General features: G+C 43.5%; 1 pseudogene; it reads left to right on the top strand.

The window, feature by feature from the left end:
* Positions 1 to 645: 645 nt before the first annotated feature.
* Positions 646 to 18790, top strand: LOC149995101 (ER membrane protein complex subunit 2 pseudogene; annotated as a pseudogene).
* Positions 18791 to 19865: the final 1075 nt, after the last annotated feature.

Consider the following 19865-nt stretch of genomic DNA (forward strand, 5'->3'; position numbering starts at 1 on the left):
GCAACCACACACTGATGATTCTCTCCTTCTCTTTCTCCCTCCATTCCTTTCTCTCCAAAAATAAATAAACATTAAAAAAAAAAACTTTAAGTAAGAGACATGTTTATTTTCATTGTGATAACTTCTCTGCTTCATATCTCTGGGTGTGCTCCTCTAGGGGCACCTCCTCTCTCAGGGGTCTCTGTGTTGCTCTCAACCCCATGCCTGGTACAACCATGGACAGGTCTTGGTGACCACACATAAGCCACACAGGCAGAAACTAGAGGCTGTCCCAACAGTCAGCGAGCATAAGGACCGGCCTGAGAAACAGACATGGATACAGATGCTCTCCCTGAAACTGTCTCTCAAGGATCAGGAAGCCCACAGGCCCTTGACTTTCACCACAGTCCTTTCTTCCTGAGACACGCAGGACACCTTTCCCTTCACACTCAAAACTGTAGGACCTACTAAGACTTCTAGTTTTGAGCCTCTTTATTTAATAAAATCTGGAGACTTCCTCTGAAGCAAAAGTAGTGTGGTGACAACTTAAAATAAAAGAACGGTCTCTATGCAATTATCACTCAGCTTGACCCCTTCTCACCCCAGAGTCATCTCTGTGACCTTCATGCTGGGAGGAAAGAAAACTTTCTCAGAGCATTTAAGGACATGGGGAAGACCCAGTGCCCAGCTATGATTCTGTGTCAGATAATCCCCACTCTTGAGGATACTGGGGGCTTTTGTGTTGAACTGAAACCCAAGACCAAGACGCAGCAAAAGCCAGTGCTGGCGTGAGTGGGTCACCCTCTCAGGCATACATGTTCCCCCATCAGCCTTGTTATTGCAAGTGTACCCACGGGCCAGTAAGATCAATTTCTCTTGAGTTCTTGTTAGATGCAGAGTCTCTGACCCGCTGCACCCCTGATGAATCTGAACAGAACTTTAACAGGATTTGAATACTTCCCCTGTGCACAGGAGAATAGCAGAAGTGTTTCTACTTTCACATGAAGGGATCTCATGTGGAATGGGCATCCCATTAGCTTGACAGCTGTTGAAGGTGCACTTTTTGGGTGATACTTGGGCGTCACAATGTTTCAAAGTTTCACAAGTGATCTAATGCACACCAGGGACAACATCTTTGTGACAGGCTCTTCTGAGGGAGCTCAAGAACTCCTGCTCTGAAGGGTAAAGTCTAATGTGAAGGATAGAGGCTGTGGGGAAGGCTGCTGTGCACCTGACAGGGAGCTGTGGGGAATGCCTGGAGCCTGGACATCAGAGATTTATGCTTCTCATATACAGTAGTCCCTCTCTATATCGCAGTTCACTTATCATGGCCTCACTGTATTGTGGGGTTTTAAAAAATATTATATTTAATTGTTTATCATGGATATTTCGCTATATTGCGGGATTTTGCAGTACCATATACATATGTTGTTAAAGTTATGTAGCTTTAAGAGTGTAGAATATGTTCCTGGCTGCTGTGGCTCAGTGGATTGAGTGTCAGCCTGCGAGCCAAGTGTCACTGGTTCGATTCCCAGTCAGGGCACATGACTACGTTGCACATCAGGTCCCCAGTTGGGGGCGCAAGTGATAGGCAACCACACAGTGATGTTTCTCTCCCTCTCTTTCTCCTTCTCCTCTCTCCAAAAATAAATAAGCAAACAAATAAATAAATAAAATATTATTTTTTAAAAAGAGTAGAATATGTTGAAGAACATAAGTAGTGTTTCTAGAAGTGTGAAAAAGGTCAATAAGGGAGTAGGAAAGTTTAATACGGGACTGGGAATAGTTTATAAGTGTGAAGGAAGGATTTATAAAGCCTTAAAATATATATAAATACTAAAATAAATGTAAGGTTCCTACTTCGTGGATTTTCACCTACCACGGGGGTGTGGAGGGGGGCGGGTCTAGAACGTAATACCCAATATAAGGGAGGGAATACTGTACAGTGTGTGAGTGTGGGTTAGTATGTGTATGTGAACATGTGTGTGGGTTTGTGTGTGTGTGTGTGTGTGTGTGTGTGTGTGGTGTTCAGAAACCTCAGCATTTCTTACGACAACAAAATATTGAAGGACAATAAACTGGTAAGAAGGCATATTGGTGGCACAAATGAGGGCAGGGAGTGGGAGGGTCCTGGGCACAGACCCTGCCTCCAGCCCACATGACAAGAACAGTCACCTTGCCCCAGAATAAAGCCCAGCGCACAGGTAGAACTCACAGCAGATTGCACCATCAGGACAGAGGTGCCTGGGAGCCTTACTGAACCTCAAGCTTTTCTCAAAGAGGGAGTCACAGAGCAGGTGGCAGACACCATGGGATCCCTTTCAGTCTCTAACTGCAGAGGACTTGCCCACTGGCCAGGGCTCCTGCTCACCGGTAAGTAGGAGACAGTCCCTTGGGGTAACAAAGGATCTAACACAGAGGCTGGCTATGATCTCCCCAAGAGAGCAGGGCTCTGAGAAAAGAGGGAAGGCTTCTGTTTGGACCTGAGGGTAGAGGACAGAGGAGCAGAGGAGGATGGGGAAGGGGACTCAGCACGGGGAGGCTCTCATAACCTGGAAGTGGAGAGAAGCAAGAAAACATCTGTTGCTGTTCATTTCCTGTTTTTCATCACTGAGTATTGATTTATGAAAACTCATAGGAATAATAATGATTTCTAACAGAAAACATGAGAAAAATACTTAACCAGGGGTGCTACGATTGTGTTTACCAAAACCTCCAAAATGGGAAAATACAGCCCACAAGGTATAGGATTCTGAGGTCACTTGTTTATTCAACCCCATGTATCTGAAGCCTGTTGCAGTGAAGGAGATACAAGATCAGACAAGGCCCCCTTTTCATTGGCCCCATGTTCTATGCAGGAGAGAGAGACAAGGAAAGCTCTAGCTCTGATGTCAGGTACCCACACGTACCATGAAGAAACAGAGCAGGGGCAGGTCAGTAAGCAAAGAGCAAGAAATCTCAGAGATGGCGGTCAACAGAGTTATCTTTCAAAAATTGCCCAGAGTGTCAGCATGAGTTGGAGCACAGTGAGAAGGTAAGCAAAACAAACACCTGTAGAGAAGTATTGGCAACAGAAAATGTAACAGCTTCAGAAGTGCTGAAATAATGGTGGCCATGCTGTTGACTTTGACCATGGGAGACACAGATTCACACTCAGACAAAGGTTGAGAGGTGAAGTGACTTGCTCAGAATTCAGGGCCTCATCTTCCATCCCAATTCACAGATACAAATATTGACCAATTTTTTTTTTTATTCCCTAGTCTCACTCTTTAACTTCTGGTGCCTACCCATCACAGCCAATATCGATTTTCATTTGATCCATGCTACTGAAGGAGATGATGTGATTATACCTATTGGCAATGACACTCTGAACGCTGGAATCCTCATTTGGTACAAGGGGACAAGTCTGAAAAAAAATGATATGATTGCAGTTGTTAAAGTAGACTCAGTTAGTCACATAGAATGTCCTGAAGATGGACGAGTGACAATGATCTCCAATGGGTCCTTGGTGTTAAAGAATGTCACCATGAATGACACAGGAATGTACACAGTAGTAAACTACTGTCCAGATTCAGGAAAAGAAATAAGGTTCAGACAACTTAAAATATATGGTGAGTGATTGTTCTCTGACTACTGGGTGTTGGGTGGACAAAGGTGGTAGCCTGCCTTCCCCTACATACATAAAGTTTACACAAGGAATGGGACATGATGTTTTGTGAGGTCAAAAAAAGTTCTAGGGAAAGATCAATAAAAGCTCATGATTAGTTAGATTTTGTTTTTATTTTTCAGATTCAGTTGTTGATAGTTGTGAGTTTGTTGTCATTTTAATGTTTATAGTTTTGATCTTCTCTTTATTAAATAAGTCCTTCTAACATTTCATGTAATAATGGTTTGGTGATGATGAACTCCTTTAGCTTTACCTTGTCTGGGATGCACTTTATCTGTCCTTCCATTCTAAATGGTAGCTTTGCTGGATAGAGTAATCTTGGTTGTAGGTCCTTGCTTTTCATCACATTGAAAACTACAAAAATCTAACTAATCAAAGCAGAATAGGAACAAAATCATAGGTATGGGGATCATTTGGAGGGTTATCAGCTGGAATGGGGAAGAAGGAGAAATGGGGATGTGGTACAGGGATAAAGAAGCATAATTGGTCAAAATAGATAGGGGAATGTTAAGAATAATATAGGAAAGGGTGAAGCCGAAGAACTTTTATTCATGGCCCATGGACATGAACTAAGCAGGGTGGAAATTCTGGAGGGAAGGTGGAGACTGGGTGGAGGGGAGCAAAGGGGAAAAAAAAAAAGAATTGGGACAACTGTAACAACATAATCAATAAAATAGTTAAAAACAAAAAGCTCCTGAGAGAAAAATTCTACCTGATGATGAGACTATGGGACACATGGGCTGTGAAGGGGCTTTGTGTGCTGCTACCACAGAGATGTCTGAGAGAACATGTACAGAATAACTCTGGGGTAATATGGGGTCAGAAAAGAGATACAGGTCTCTCCTTACATATTGTCACCTGGCCTTAGACAATTGTGCTTCTCCAAATGTCAGGACTGGCCTCTGGTGACATTTACAAGCTCACTGTGGACTGTGAGTGGCTGTCATCTCTGAGGAAGCAGCATGGTTCCATGTCTCAAGCCCATTCTCAGTCTGTCCCATCCTCTGTTTCTCCACAGAGCCTTTGAGAATACCTACCCTCATAAGCAACACCACCACAGTCACAGAGAATGAAGATGCTTTGGTCTTGACCTGCCACACAAATGCAGTTTCCATCAAGTGGTTCTTCAATGACACGAATCTGCAGGTCACAGACAGAATGAAGTTGTCCACTGACAACAGGAGCCTCACCATAGATCCCATCATGAGGGAAGATGCTGGGGTATACCAGTGTGAAGCCTCCAACCCCATAATAACCGCTTATAGTTGGCCCCTTGAGTTGAGGTTGAAGTTTGACTGACCCTTTTTTCCTGCTCTATGTTGTTAACCTCTAAATAAAGTGGGTTTTTTTGCATTATTATAATAGATTTGTTCTGGAAGTGAATAGTTCTTAAAAGATTTGTGTTGAGTCAACAAACACTCAAAAATATGAGCTGACATTGTCATTATTGTTGACTTAAGGTCACATTTCAGACCAACCCCCCTCAGGTTGGCCTCATTTGTACCATGTCCACAGTGGAGATGACATTGTGCCCCTCAGGGGATGAGCAGTACTAGTGTGATGACCAATGGAAATTGTTGATGAGCTCAAAAATCTGAGCTCCGTTCCTTCTGGAGGAAAACATGTGGAGGGCACCTGGATATTGTTGCACACAAAAAGACACCCAAATAGGGTGGCAACACTCATCTTTGCCTTCCTCTTTTATGTCTTCAAAGTATATCTAAAGTTTATTGAGCATTCTTATTTATATGTCAATTAAATTATTTGCATAAGTTCAGTACATTTCTGTTATATTTGTTGATAAGATATAATTGGAAAGTTTGGCAATACAATGAAAGCTTTAGCTCAAATGTCCTAGTTTAGAATTATGCCCATCAAATTAGAAATGACCCCAGTGTTTATGAAGTTCAGCTGGACCTTGATGGGTGTTTTGGAATCACTTGCAGAAGAGGACATCACCCAAAGCTGGAGAGACTGCAGGTGAAGTGTGACGGTGAGGCCTCCTAACCTTGAGTGACTGTTAAAACAGCCATTTTATGTTTTATAGAAAAACCTTCACCCGTGCAAACTATGTGGTGAAGGTCAGCTGCTCTGCACCTTATCAGGCTGAATTGGGTGACACGAGCCATGTTGTAGAATCAAGAACACACCTCTCTCTGAAGGGTTACATTTAATGAAAAGGAAGGTGACTGTAGAGAAAAATGTATGTTTGAATGGAAAACTCCAGAAGCACAGCCTTCTGGGAGATCAGATCCTGGCTCTGTTCAGGGAGTCTCAGTCATTTTGCACCTCTTTATAAATGGCAGGAACCGGTGAGATGCAACCTGGGCCTTGGTTGAAAGAAATTCAGTTGGGTTTCCCTCCACTGTGCAGAAAGCATTTTTGCTATGACTCAGAGGACTTAATGTTCCCCCAGACTCACTAACCTTTAGAAAACTTCTTCCTGATTGCAGGCCTCTGGCCTTCATATTTTTAGAGCATTTTGTTCAGAAATGTGATTGCAGTTGGTAACTGCATGTACATTTTTTTGCCCATTTGAAATACAAACGAGTCTCCTTAAACTCCTCTTGCCAGAGAGTATCTGTAACAGGGCCTGAGCCCATCTCTTAAAATGTAACCCTCCTGGTGTCTCTGTGTCTCATTCTCTGTGGGAGGGTAGAAGCTGAACTTGGGCGAGGACCTTTAAGCTATGAGGTGAAAAGGCTTCCTGTGAAGATTTATGAAAAGTTTTACTTTTCTATAAAGCCAATTAGCAGACACAGATGTCTTGGATTCTTTCTCCTGTTCTTAAAATATCCAGAACCTTAGGATTCAGGGGTGTTGAGATGTGGTTGACTTCAATGTGTTATCATTTATAAAGTCTTTCTGGCCTCTTTAAATGTGTATAATGCATGCCTCACTCTGCCATCACCTGCTTATAGTTAGCTGGCCCTGTAAATTTGCTCACAGTGCCATCCTAACCATATTGTTAAATCTTCCAATTTTTAAAAATATGGCTGAAATTTTCCAGGTAATGTTTTCAGTTGTCCTGCCTCCCTTCTAAATTGGTGTCCAGAGCAAGAGATGACCTGACTGACCACACTTTCCTGGGGACCAGGTTGCCTGGAGGTGGCCTTGGTCCTGAGTCTGGTAGCAAGTGCAGCTGTGACGCTGCCCCTCTGCAGTGGCCACACCGTCAACAGTGCTCTCCTGCTACTGCACCTCAGTCACCTTCATGGAGCAGGTTTACAGGGATTTGACAACTATTCTGTCATGAAACCCAGAAACTAGTAAACATGCAGGTCCCTGTCACATCAGCCCCCATAGGCCTGCACTGGGAGACCCTGTTTTGTGCCTCCTGTGACCTGAAACTCAGGTCTGATATCAATGTCTTTGGTTTTTTATTTCTCTGTTGTGTTTACTAAACCCATGTGTCTATCCTTAGAGAGCCTACAGTTAGAGCTTGAAAATGAAAAATAAATCATTTTTCTGAATCTGTTTTCTCATGCTCCTTATTTCTTCTGAGGTATTTGGCTGAAACCCTTGAATAATAGGTCAAACTGTATTTTGTGTCAGCAAAGGTGTGCATACAGGAGGGTCCAAAAGAGATAGGGTCTGATCAGAGTCAGGATGAGAAATTACAAATCTTGTAGGTTTGGGGTATCAGGCACTGTGTGAATTAAAGATGACCTATGAAACCCATGCAAAAGGGTGCTGTTAAGGAAGCTCAGGGTGAGCTTGAGTTATATGAGTCAGGGGCTCACCTAAAGGTTGAGGGAGGAGCCACTGCAGCTGGTGCAGTTAAGAGAGGGGTGTCATTCTCCCAGATTTGGATGGGCATGAGGAAGAGACACAGGGTTGGTGGAAAGAATAATTTCTTGAAGTCTCAGATTAGTGTTCTAAGACTGGTACAAGAGGGAAAACAAAATGTTCTGGGTGACAAAATTATGAAACAGGAGACATGGGATAAGAATCAAGGGAAAGGAGATGAGCATCCCATTGGAGACTAGAAGTCTGAAGAGTGATGAAGGTTTGTAAGACTGGGGTCACCGTGAATACAGAAGATTTAATCAGGAAGGCAGTTGGAAGGTGGGTTTGTCAGAGTAGCAAAGGGGTTGTGATGGAGCCTGGGAAAGGTGGGGGATGCATGGCAAGCTTGAGGTTGAGGACCAGATTGAAGGCCAGAGGTGTGGGGCCTTTATTCTGACCCAGTGGAAGCACATGCAGCAGGCTCTCAAAGTGTGGTCTGAGGGCTGCAGCTTCTTCGTGCCCTGGAAGGGCTGTGAACAGCTACAACTCACCCCCATAACATGAGACCTGCCTCAGCTGAGTCAACATGTTAGCCACGTGCCAGGGGACCTGGCTGTCAGTGAGTAAGGCTGACTACATGATTGGGGAAAGGGAAAAGATGTGGCTGATGGTGTAAGTGGTTGGGATGGGTAATTGAGGGCCATGTTGAACTTGAACTGGAGACTTTCCTTTCTTTGTTGACCAGTCACAGTGAACTTTTTGTGATTCCATGGTGACAGCTATGTGACAGGTCACAGTGCTGAAGCAGTAGATGTCATGGTCTGTACCACCTGTACTTGTCTAATGCAGCATGTATCACTTCCATCTTTGATGGATGCTTCTTTCTCCACCTGACCTCACGTTGGTGGGTATGATAGAGCCCTGATCATGATGAGGAGTCTGGCTACCTCGTCACATTGCAGCCCAAGCTCAGACCCTCTGTCTCTGCTGAGGACTAGAAGCCGATCTGAAACTATTGCTGTAGAAGGTATGGCCTTGCCCCAAAGCCTAGAATTCTGCATGTAATTTACTCTTGGGGTCCCACAGAATTTTCACAAAGCACCTTTTATTCTTCTAGCATTGATTATATGGAGGTACAAACACAGCATCTTGTTCTTTACTCTTGAGGGTAGATTGAGCGTGGCCCAGACTATCCGAGCCATAAAAGGCTCACAGATGTGACAAATCCCTGAGTGGTCACAGATGTGGATGTCCTCACAGCTCGTGCTTTACTTAAAGTCCCAATCAATAGAGCTGATCTTTATTCTGGTGTCACTGTCATCACTGATGTCATTGTCTTAGAGCGTCAACATTAGCAGGTGTTCACTTCTACCCATAGAGCACGTTTGTGCTTAGTAAGGCATTTAGAAATCTTGCCATTTTGGTCATTTTTAGTGAGAAAACCTGTAGTTCAAACCATTAAGGATGACGTTAGTAGTAAGTATGTAGGGCTTTTATGACCTGAGTTTGGTGTGAAATTGTCTTGGAGGATGAATACATTCGTTGGTCCTGCTGGGGAGGGTTGGTTTCATGGGCTCAATCTGTGCAGTCACTAAGAAAAGCCGGTGGTAAGTTTAATAGTCTGCCTTCACCATCCTAGAACTCTTAATGTTTTTTACAATAAAGAGGCCTGCATTCACTTGACAGTGACTTTTTCTGTTTTGGCTCCTAAGAGTGACCCTGGTTTGGAAAAAATAGTTTGACCCAATTATGAGGGTTAGTTTGTAATGTGACCACCGGATAGCAGAAACAATGCACACTAACTAGGAGGGGCTGTGAAGGGATTGGAGGAGTGTGAGACTTTATCTACTCTATTTGTGTCATTACAGGTGTCTAATGATCAGAACGACTTCACCCTCACCTCTGCAGCTCACAGAAGGAAGGTTCTTCATCTCTGATGTAAATCAGAGATCTAAACTAAAGGAAATCTCTGTAGTTGGCTCAAATGTGAATAGCATTCAACACCATAAAGTCTACAGTAAATATTGTACTTAGGAAACATACTGGGGATGGGAAGCTTGTTTGTTAGTGTGTGAGTGTGTGTGTGAGTGTGTGTGTGTGAGTGTTGGTGATGGGAAAAAATACAGGTGGATCCTCATCTTTCAAGAAGGAAAACCTTGTATTACATAATGCATTAGAGTGAAAATTTTTATGTAGCCTCATAGAATATAACACAGAGAAGACTTTGCTCTTTCCAGGGAGATTTCAGAGTTTGGGGAAGATATTTTCAGTGAGGCCCAGAGAAGCCAGAACCTTTCTGTGACCACCTTGAACAGCACACACCGAGATACAGGCCTTGTCACAGCCAAGTCCGTGTTGTCACAAACACATGAAAGAACATTTAACAGGGAGGAGCTGGGAACTGGCTTTCTGATTGTGTGAACATCAAATACAAAATAGTAATTTAATGTTCAAATTAAATGGAAGCCAAAGTCTACTTAAGGTTGTAGGTGTTCACATAAAAAAAAAAAATGTCATAACTGGTTCTTACACACTGATTGAGATTTCTTCAAGAAAAACCGCACTGCTCAGCTTTTGGTCTGAATGACATATTTTGGGCACTGACATGTTTTCTCTGTTTTTGTTTGTTTTTGATATGAGGAGCATAGACATGAAAGTTATAATCTCGGTATATGATCCATCCAAACAATGGTCTGCCTTCTGTTTTAGAAAAATATTTCTTATTTAAACTAATTTTTATGCACTTGGGAGCAGGCTCAAGTTCCAGCTACCAGAAGATCAGCAAGGACAGGAGTGCAGAATCAGCTCGCTAACGAAGCTGTTGCTACTGCCATAATGACAAAACAAAACAAAACTGGAAAATGGACACAGTGCACTGGAGCCAAGCCACAGCCCCTCTGCAGCCTCTGTAGCAACACATGGGCCCGGCAGCTCCACAGCCCTGAGTGCTGGGAGAGGCGCAACACACATCTCATAAAACCACTTCCGTCTTTAGGACTCACACATTAAGTTTTGTCAGAGGTTCTGCAAATTGCTGTGTTCAACTTCTCAGTTTTTGTGTATTTCCCAGGGGTTTGGGAGAAAAGGAGTTAAGGCAATTGGGGGTATCTATTCTAGACCTCATTGGGGCACCTCTAATGTAACATGTGCACAACAAAGAATTTTATTCTCTTCACCTTTCAACCTGAGTTTTTCACAGTCTTCCCCTTACTGGTCAAGGTCAACTCTATCTTTCCAGATGCTCAGGCTAGATATATTGGCATTTTTCTTGATGTCCATCTTGATCTCACATTAATCTGTAATCTATCAGCACAACTGCAGTTGATTTAAAGGTTATAGTTAGAATCCAAACACTCAGAGAAAGATCAGCAAATTTTCAGAAATGAATTTTGGAAAAACCTAGTCAGGTAATATTTTTTCTCCTTAAAGCCTGTCTGTCACATTTTAAACACACCAAAATCAAAGCCTTCACCAGAGATCACAAAGTTTCACATGGGTGCTGTTCAAAGTGCTGGTCTGCACCAGACAGCAAGTTTCCACAGAAGGTCAAGCAACTCAGTGTTGTGGTGAAAATCTCTTGCAATAAAGAACATCTCCTGACTTCCACCCAAGATGGAGGCGTAGACAGACATGCTGCGTCTCCCTCCACAACTAAAAAGGAATACAACTACCTCAAAACTAGAAACAACCAGAAGTTCCAGAAAATCAAAGTGCATGGAAGTCCAGCAAACAAGGATATAGAGAAGAAATACTCATCCAGACAGGTAGGAGGGGCGGAACCCAGGCAGAGAGGACACGGTGTGGTGGTGGCAGCAGTGGCAACAGCAGCAGGCCGGTGGAAAGTGCAGTTACATGTTTTAAAAAGTCAGGAGGGACACCTGGGGAGCGTTCCTATCTCCTCATCAGAGCAGCTCACTGTCCCAGCTCTGGGGAAAATCAAGCTTCATTGCTTTTGACTGTGCAAACCAGTGGGGGTTGAGACAGAGACAGAAACTGCCAGTGTCTCAGCAGAGTCCGCTTGTTTAAAGGGCCTGCATGGACCTAGAATGTCCTCAGACCCACCCACTCTGGGAACCATGGCCAGGGCAGCAGCTAGAGGGGCACCAGTCTGGTGTGGAGGTGGGAGAGGTGCCTGGAGAAGTGGTGAGTGCTGGGCAAGTGGCATTGTTCCTTCTCAAACCCCTCCCCTACCTACAGTGCCACAGCATGGTGAAACAGGTCACCTGTTACCGATGAATACCTAAGGCTCTGCCCCTCACAACATAGTAGGAGCAACAGATCTCCCTGGGACACAGAAGCAAACAAACACAGGAGACTTCTGGCTAGGATGGAGGCCTAGACTGACACACCCTGTCTCCCTCCACAACTAAGAAGGAATACAACTACCGCAAGACCAGCAAATAAATGGAAGTCCAACGTAGGAAGTTATAAACAAGTGGTGCTCATTGGACAGGTAGGAGGGGCGAAGCCAGGGAGGAGAGGTCAAGCTGTGCTGTCTGCGGCCGCAGCAGTGACGGCAACAGGACAGCAGTAAGCACAGACACACGTATTTAAGGGGAGGCGAGAAGCAGACCAGACCCGTCAGCTTGCGATTCCAAAGCTGAGGAAGGCAGACCCCCATTGCCTTGGACTGTGAGGCCAGATGGGGGTGGGTACGGAGGAGGAGGCTCTCGGTCTCTCAGCGGAGACTGAATGGCAGGAATCCATCTTGGATCCCCACTCCCGCAGAAAACACCCAGTTGTGACGAGTGCACAAGGCTCCCCCACCTATAGCGTAAGAGGTGTGACAACCTTGCCCAGGAAGCAAAGGTAAACACAAACTGTTCAGGATGACACAGATCATGATAGAGATCCCAGTGACACAGCTGACCAGACAGCAAATTTCTAATCTAACGAAGCAGCAGATAGAAAAACTTTCTGAGGCACAGTTCAGGGCTTTGCTTATAAAAGCGCTTACAGACCTCACAGCAGATCTTAAGCAAGACAGGGAAGGAATGAAGGCTAGTGCTGCTGAAATGAACAAAAACACATACGAAACTAGTGGTGAGGGCAAGAAAACCAGGGATCAAATCAACAAATCGGAACATAGGGAAGGAACAAACAGTCAACCAGTGCAGAAAGAGGAAACAAGAAGTGAGGAAAATGAGAAGAGGCTCAGAAACTTATCAGACAGCTATTAGCATGCCAACATCCGAATCATAGGGTTGCCTGAAGGTGAAGAAGAAGAACTAGAAATAGAAAAATTTTGTGAAAAAATAATGAAGCAGAACTTCCCTAACTTGGGAAAGAAAATAGACTTACAGGTCCAGGAAGCACAGAGAGTTCCAAAACAACTGGACCCAGAGAGAACCACACCAAGACACATTATAATCAAAATGTCAAAAATTAAGGATAAAGAGAGAATCTTAAAAGCAGCAAGAGAGAAGAAGAGAATTACATACAAAGGTGTCCCAATAAGACTGTCAGCTGATTTCTCAAAAGAAACTCTGCAGACAAGAAGGGACTGGCAAGAAATATTCAAAGTAATAAAAAACAAAAACCTACGACCACAATTACTCTACCTAGCAAAGCTGTAATTCAGAATAAAAGGGCAGAGAAAGTGCTTCCAGGACAAAGTAAAACTGAACGAGTTCGTCAGATACAAACCATTGTTATATGAGATGTTAAAGGGACTTATTTAAGAGAAAGGATCAAAACTATGAACATTAAAATGAAAGCTGTATCACAACAACCAACAACAGAAGTTAAGGAACTGAAACAAAGGCAAACTAAGTAGGCAATGAGAGTGTGAAAAGAATTATAAGTATGGGGAACATTATGTGGGGAGGTCAGCAGGGAGGGGGAAGGGAAGAAAGGGAGGAAGATGGTACAGGAATTAAGAAGCATAGTAGGAGGGAGTGGAGTAGATAGGAAGATGTTGAGAGGAACTATATGCACAACCAATGGGCATAGACTAAGGTGGGGGACAACTGGAGGGAAGGATGTCACTGGGTGGAGGGGATCAAAGGGAAAAGAAATTGGGACAACTGTAACAGCATAATCAATAAAGCATATTAAAAAAAAGAGAGAGCATCTCCCTTAGTGATGTGATTGGTATACTTTCTACACCAGATTATTTTGCTCCTTACAGATCACCCTGTGATAGCACTGCACTAAAATTTCTGGTTTCTGTCTACACTTTTCTTGTCATTCTTCTCATCCATATATTCTGGTCACAGTGGCTGTTTGACCATTGAACACAGCAAACATCTGTCTGCACCAGGGCCATTGCATTAGCCATTCCCTCTCCCGAAACTAATCTTTCTCCAGACACTGCCATAACCCCTTTCTCTCTCTTCTAGGTCTTGCTAAATTGTCACATAATCATGGAGGATTGCCCTGATCATCTTCCATGAGAAAGTGACCCCAAGAGCACCCACTCTCTATCAAGTTCACCCCACTTCATTACACTTTAGAGGACTTATGACTATCAGGAAAGATTGGGGAGGTTTCTCTTGGACATATTCTTCAGCTGCTTTATCTTCTAGGCTCTCATTCCTACTCTGATTCCTTTCCATGTCCCTCCTTCAGGTGAGGGTTTGGGCCCCTCAAACTGTTCACAGCATGGATTCAACCTCCCTGGGGTTTCTCCTATGAGGCAGGTAGTCAGTAGACACCCAGGGCTCTCACCTTTACACTTTTAGCCTTTGGACCTGCCCTTTCCCCTGCCCTTGCTTCTTCTCGATTATCAATCCAACCCCAAGTGCCAGGCCAGCAGTTTCTTTTCCAGACAGATTTTCTTCCCATTTGCACCACATCTAGTGGGCTCTCTTCAGCCAGCCCAGCTGCCCATAGGCCCAGCTCACAGACCCTGTGCAGGATGTCACACAGAACTCACCACACAAGGAGGCCATGGACTGCAGTAGACTTGAAGACATTTCATCATTTTGATGTTCTTATTTATTCTTTGATCCACTCACTAGATGATATGTAAATTGATTGTTAAGAAGTAATTTTTGAATTACCAATATTTTCAATATATAATGGTATTTTCCATCAAGTGGTGTGGAGAAAGGCAAGTAATGTATTGATTATTCATATTTATTTTTCTTAAACCACATTTGCACACTTGCTTCATAAAGCTCCTTCTTCTTTTTCTAAAGTACACTTTATTTATTATGCTATTTTAGTTGTCCCAATTATTTTCCCTTTCCCCCCCTTGCCTAGTACCCACCTCACCCCTAGCAATTTACCCCCACCCCTTTAGTTCATGTTCATGGCTCATGCATGTAAGTTCTTTGGCTTCTCCATTTATGTTACTATTCAAACATCCCCTTACCTATTTTTCTTCTGACCAATTATGCTTCTTGATTCCTGCACCATTTTCCTATTTCTCCCCCTTGCACCTCCTAGCTGATAACCCTCAAATGATCCCCATATCTATGATTCTGTTCCTGTTCTGGTTGTTTGTTTAGTTTCTTTTTTTCTTTTATTTTTTAAATTCAATTGTTGATAGTTGTGAGTTTATTGTCATTTTAATGATTTTCTTTTTTCTTAAGTCTTTTTAACATTTCATATAATAATGGCTTGGAGATTTGAACTTTAGCTTTACCTTATCTGGGAAGTACTTTATCTGCCCTTCCATTCTAAATGATAGCTTTTCTGGATAGAGTAATCTTGGCTGTAGGTCCTTATTTTTCATACCTTTAAATACTTCTTGCCGGTCCCTTCTTGCCTGCAAAGTTTCTTTTTGAGAAATTAGCTGATGGCCTTATAGGAACTCCTTTGAAAGTAACTCTGCCTTTCTCTTGATGCTTTTAAGATTCTTTCTTTATCTTTAACATTTGGCATTTTAATTATGATGTCTTAGTGTGGTCCTCTTTGGGTTTAATCTATTTTGGACTCTGTGCTTCCTGGACTTATATGTTTATTTCTTTCACCAAATTTGTGAAGTTTTCTTTCATTATTTTTTCAAATAAGTTTTTATTTCTTGCTCTTCTTCTTCTTCCTCTGCCACCCCTATGATTCTGATGTTGGTACATTTAAAGTTGTCCCAGAGTTCCTAATTCTCTCCTCGTTTTTTTTCATTTCTTGTTTCTTCTTTCTGTTCTGGGTAGATGCTTATTTCTTCCTTTTGTTTTAAATCCTTGAGTTGAATCCTGGTTTTCTTCCCATCACCGGTGATTTCCTGTATATTTTTCTATATTTACCTTTTATACACTTTATTTCTTCTTTTATTTTGTGGCTATATGCAGTTATTTCTCTGAGCATCTTGGTCACCAGTGTTTTGAATTCTGCATCTGATAGGTTGGCTATCTCTGTTTCATTTACTTCTATTTCTGGGGTGTTGTTCTGTTTTTTCATTTGGGCCATATTTCTTTGCCTCCTCAATTAGGCAGCCTCCTTGTGTTTGTTTCTGTGTATTAGACAGAGCTGCTTTGACTCTGTGTCTTGGTAGTATTGTTACAGAGCAAGTACCCCCAAATCCCCAGAGACTGTGGTTGGGGGATGGAGGAAAGGGGGCAGCAGTCAAGATGCCTTTGCATATCTATAGCTGGTAGATAGTGTCTTAGTTATGCAAATGGCTTTAGTAGTTCCAAGACCCCAAGGAGATGGGAGGGGTTTTGATCATAGAATGGTGAGAAAAGAGCATACAGGGCCTACACAAGGTTCTGTGAATAGTCAGAACCAGTTATCATGCTCACTACACCACAGGTCATGATCAGGGATTTAAAAATAAGATGGCAGCCATTTGGGGGCAGAGAGTAGAGGGATCCACACAGTTTTTCAAGGAGGTAGAAGGAGGAGAAGAGCCATGTGGCTTTGAGAGAGGGAAGAGAGAGAACCATGCACGATCCAGTGCAATGCAGCACAAGTTTTCCTGGACTGTTATATGGAGGCTGATGACATCGTACTCCAGATCCTGAAGGAGACAGCTGACAGATAAGGTATGGGGAAATTCTGGGCATGTTTTTGGCTTATGGACTTTGGGGGAGCAAGGGAAGTGCTAGGTCCTGTGGGAGAATAGGGCTCTGAGCTAAATTGCTTACTGCCCTCCCCAGGTTGGACTATCGTAAATAAAGACCTGTTTTCCTCAATACTAGTTGTTGAGTTTTACACTAAGTTGCCATGTGAAAGAACCCCCTTTTTCTGTAACAGTATGGCCTAGTGTAGTAGGTGTCTACAGGATCCAGTGGCACAACCTCCCCTATCACCCAAGCTGGGTATTCAAGATGCACACTTTGTGCAGGCTGAGTACATCCTCCTCTCGTAGTTGAGCCTTGGTTGCTTTAGGCATATCAGTGGGAAGGATATACCCAGGCCAGTCAGCTGCAAGGACTGGTTATGACCACTGATCACAAACCTTCACCCTCGTGCAGGATCAGCAGTGCAGGCATGGGATGGTGGTGCTCCAACATGGTCTCTGTAGCTGTCTACTAGGCATGCTGGCCCTGGGGTTTCCTGGGTCTTTCAGGCCAAGATCAGACCCCACCTGAGTTTTTCCTGGTCACCCTGTCTGAAACGGTTGCTAATTTTTCTGGGCTTAGAGATTCCAGGTGAAGGCAAGCTGTGAGTCTAAGCTGGCTGCTGGTAGTGCCATGCCTGGGGCTCACTGAGGCCAGCTGTTGTTGTTTGATAGGATTTAGGAAATTCAGAAGCATGAGCCAAGACCAGCCATTCATATGGAAAAGCAGCTTGGGTGGGACTGTAAACTGAGTAGGCTGCAGTCTCTGGGGATCTCCAAGGAGGGTCAAACAGAGTTAGCTAGGGTGATGGAGTTCAGACATGGCACCAGCCTGATGTCTATGTGAGTGGAGGGCCCAGAAAAGAAACAATGAATTCTGCTCGACTCTTTCCAGAAACTTCAGTTCCTCTCTGTATACCACTGGTGCCCCTCAAGCTGCCACTCTGTTCCTGGAGCCCAGAGGGAGTGAATCAGAGCAGCTGAGTCTGCATGTGGGTTCTTTAAGATAACTGCTTGGGCTCCAGATGTTTCTTCCATGAACTCAATCAGCTCTGGTTTTTTCAGCCAGAAGTTGTAGAGATTTATCATCCTGGCACTGGAACCCTGGACTAAGGATCCTGGTGATGGGCTGGGACTCCTGGCTCCCAAGATATTGCTCCTCAATTTTTATCCTCCACAAGTGGGTGTGGGACCAGCCCATTTTGTGTCTGTGCCCTTCCTACCTGTGTCAATGGATGTAGCTTCTTTCATTCCAAAGTTGTCAGACTTGCATTCAACTCAATTTCTGATGATTCTGGATGATGGTTGTCCTATATTTTAGTTATTTGGATGTGGTTGTGCAAAGACGTGAGCCATGTCTGCCTACACCACCATCTTGACCAGATCTCTGTTCCACTTCAAGCTCCTTCTTCTTAAAGAATTATGTAATATTTTTACACTGTTAACAATAAAGCATTATTCCATAGCACCTGCAATTCTTCTAATTAAAAACATAAAAATAGTTCAATCATATATGTATATATCAGTTTTATGTATGTCATTGACTCATCCTTTAGATATGTTATTAATACTTATGGCAGAGAGAGCATCATTTTATTCATGAAAAATATTGCCAACTAATGCACAAGAAATTGAGTTATTTTAAGTTATATTTCTTAATTTATGTAAGCCAGTTAAGCAGAGGACTTTGTATAAACCAATTCTAACTACTTCCAGAAGAAATGAACGTATAGACATATATACAGACATATACAACCAGCGACCTAATGGTTTCATCTTAACAATCCTGAGACTATAGGGAAAGTCTCAGAGATTACAATGTCACTTAAGAAAAAATGCAAGAGAAAGTTAAAATATAGGGAAAAGAAAGCTCATGAAATAGTGAACAAATAGAGAAATTAGTTGAGTATGCTTCTAAGCTTGGAGGTGATATTTGGACATGAACAGGTGATGATTGCAGTCCTGAACTGTGGTCTGGATGACTTGGCATTCCTTTGTCTACAAGAGTTGAGATTACAGTTCTCTGGCAGTTACATAGTCAGGTGACCAACTGGCATGAAATTTGAAGTCATGAAGAGATAAGCTGATGCTGTACAGCTATATAATCACTTGCACATGAAGATCCAATTAACACTGCTCCAAGAAAGCTGGAAATTGCTATTTGAAAAGCTCATGGAAAAAAGTGTGGAGGCCATTCAGGAACTTAAAAATGTCTGGAATAACTTTTTAGAGACCAAGGAGCCTGGCATGAACTTTCAGGGCTTTATATCAATGAGCATCACTATGCTAAAGTATCTGTTTGTTTGGAGGTGCTTATGATGACTTACTGACACAACCACTCATACTGTCAGCAGTATCATGATGTTAAATATACCCAAGGTGGAGGTGAAAACAATCTAGACCTTTTAAAAAAGTATTTTTTGGTAATAATGTTACAGAAACAGGGGAGTCCAAAAATCCCCAGAGTTTGAGGCTGGGGGATGGGGAGAAGGAAGCAGTTTTCAGAATGTCTCCACATGCCTGAGGCTGGTGGCTAGAGTCTTTCATTATGCAAAATTGCTTGGATGCTTCCAAGGCCTCAGGTGGGTGGGAGGAGTCCTGAACCAGGTGATGGTATGGAAAGCACACAGAGCCTACATGGGGTTCTGTGAATGGTCAGAACTGTTGGCAACACCCACTGCATCAGAGGACGCAGTCAGGGATATATAGGCAGCTGCGAACACTTTAGGGGGGGCACGCTCTGGGGCTGTCTCCCTTGCTGGTGGGTGTTCGCAGGGGTGCTCTGAAGAATGAGAGGAGATTCACGCGGTTTACAGAAAGAAGACAATTTGCAAGGAGGCTGAGAATCCAGGTGTTCCTGCATTGAGAGCTGGAGGGCACCACAGCACAGAAAGGACCTCCCCAATCAGATTGAATGATTGGCAGCTACTGGTAAAGCTGAACTGTGTTTGGGAAGTAGGGAAACTGTGTTTCTGACCTTCCTAAAACTGGCCAGGTCTGGGAGGGGGGAGGCAAGGATATGTGTAACTGTTAAATAAACAATTTTATTTTCACTCAGCTGAAGTATTAAGAGTTGAAATTCTGGTGGCAGGCAGTCGGACCCCTAACTCAAGAGCCCATGGGTTTGTTTTCAATTGGAACAGCCCAGGGGTTCTGTAACAATAATACTGAGAATGAAGGAAGATGGCAGAGGAGTGAGGAGAGGCTGCCATTGCTTGCTCCCAAGACTGGTATATAGTTTCAGCTAAATGTGGACAGAGCATTTGTTAACATCTGGATACTGGCTGGAATTAAACCTTGGTGCTGCTGTCAGCAGAGGAGGCCACCTCCGAGCAACCTGTCTGGGGAAGTTAACAGAAGAGACATGGGAGAGGCACAAGTTCTGGCTGGCTTGGCTTCCCAGGCAGCAGCCGGCAGAGCACAAAGTTTTTTCAATGTCCCTGGATCTCCCCTGAGAGCAGTTAGAGGTGAAGATCCAGGCACTACCCACTGGCAGAGCCAGGAGGTTGCCAGGTGGCATTTAGCTCTGGAAGGCTGGGAGCAGCG

Source organism: Furipterus horrens, unplaced genomic scaffold (assembly GCF_987537825.1).
Source record: "Furipterus horrens unplaced genomic scaffold, mFurHor1.1.pri manual_scaffold_13, whole genome shotgun sequence".
NCBI lineage: Eukaryota > Metazoa > Chordata > Mammalia > Chiroptera > Furipteridae > Furipterus > Furipterus horrens.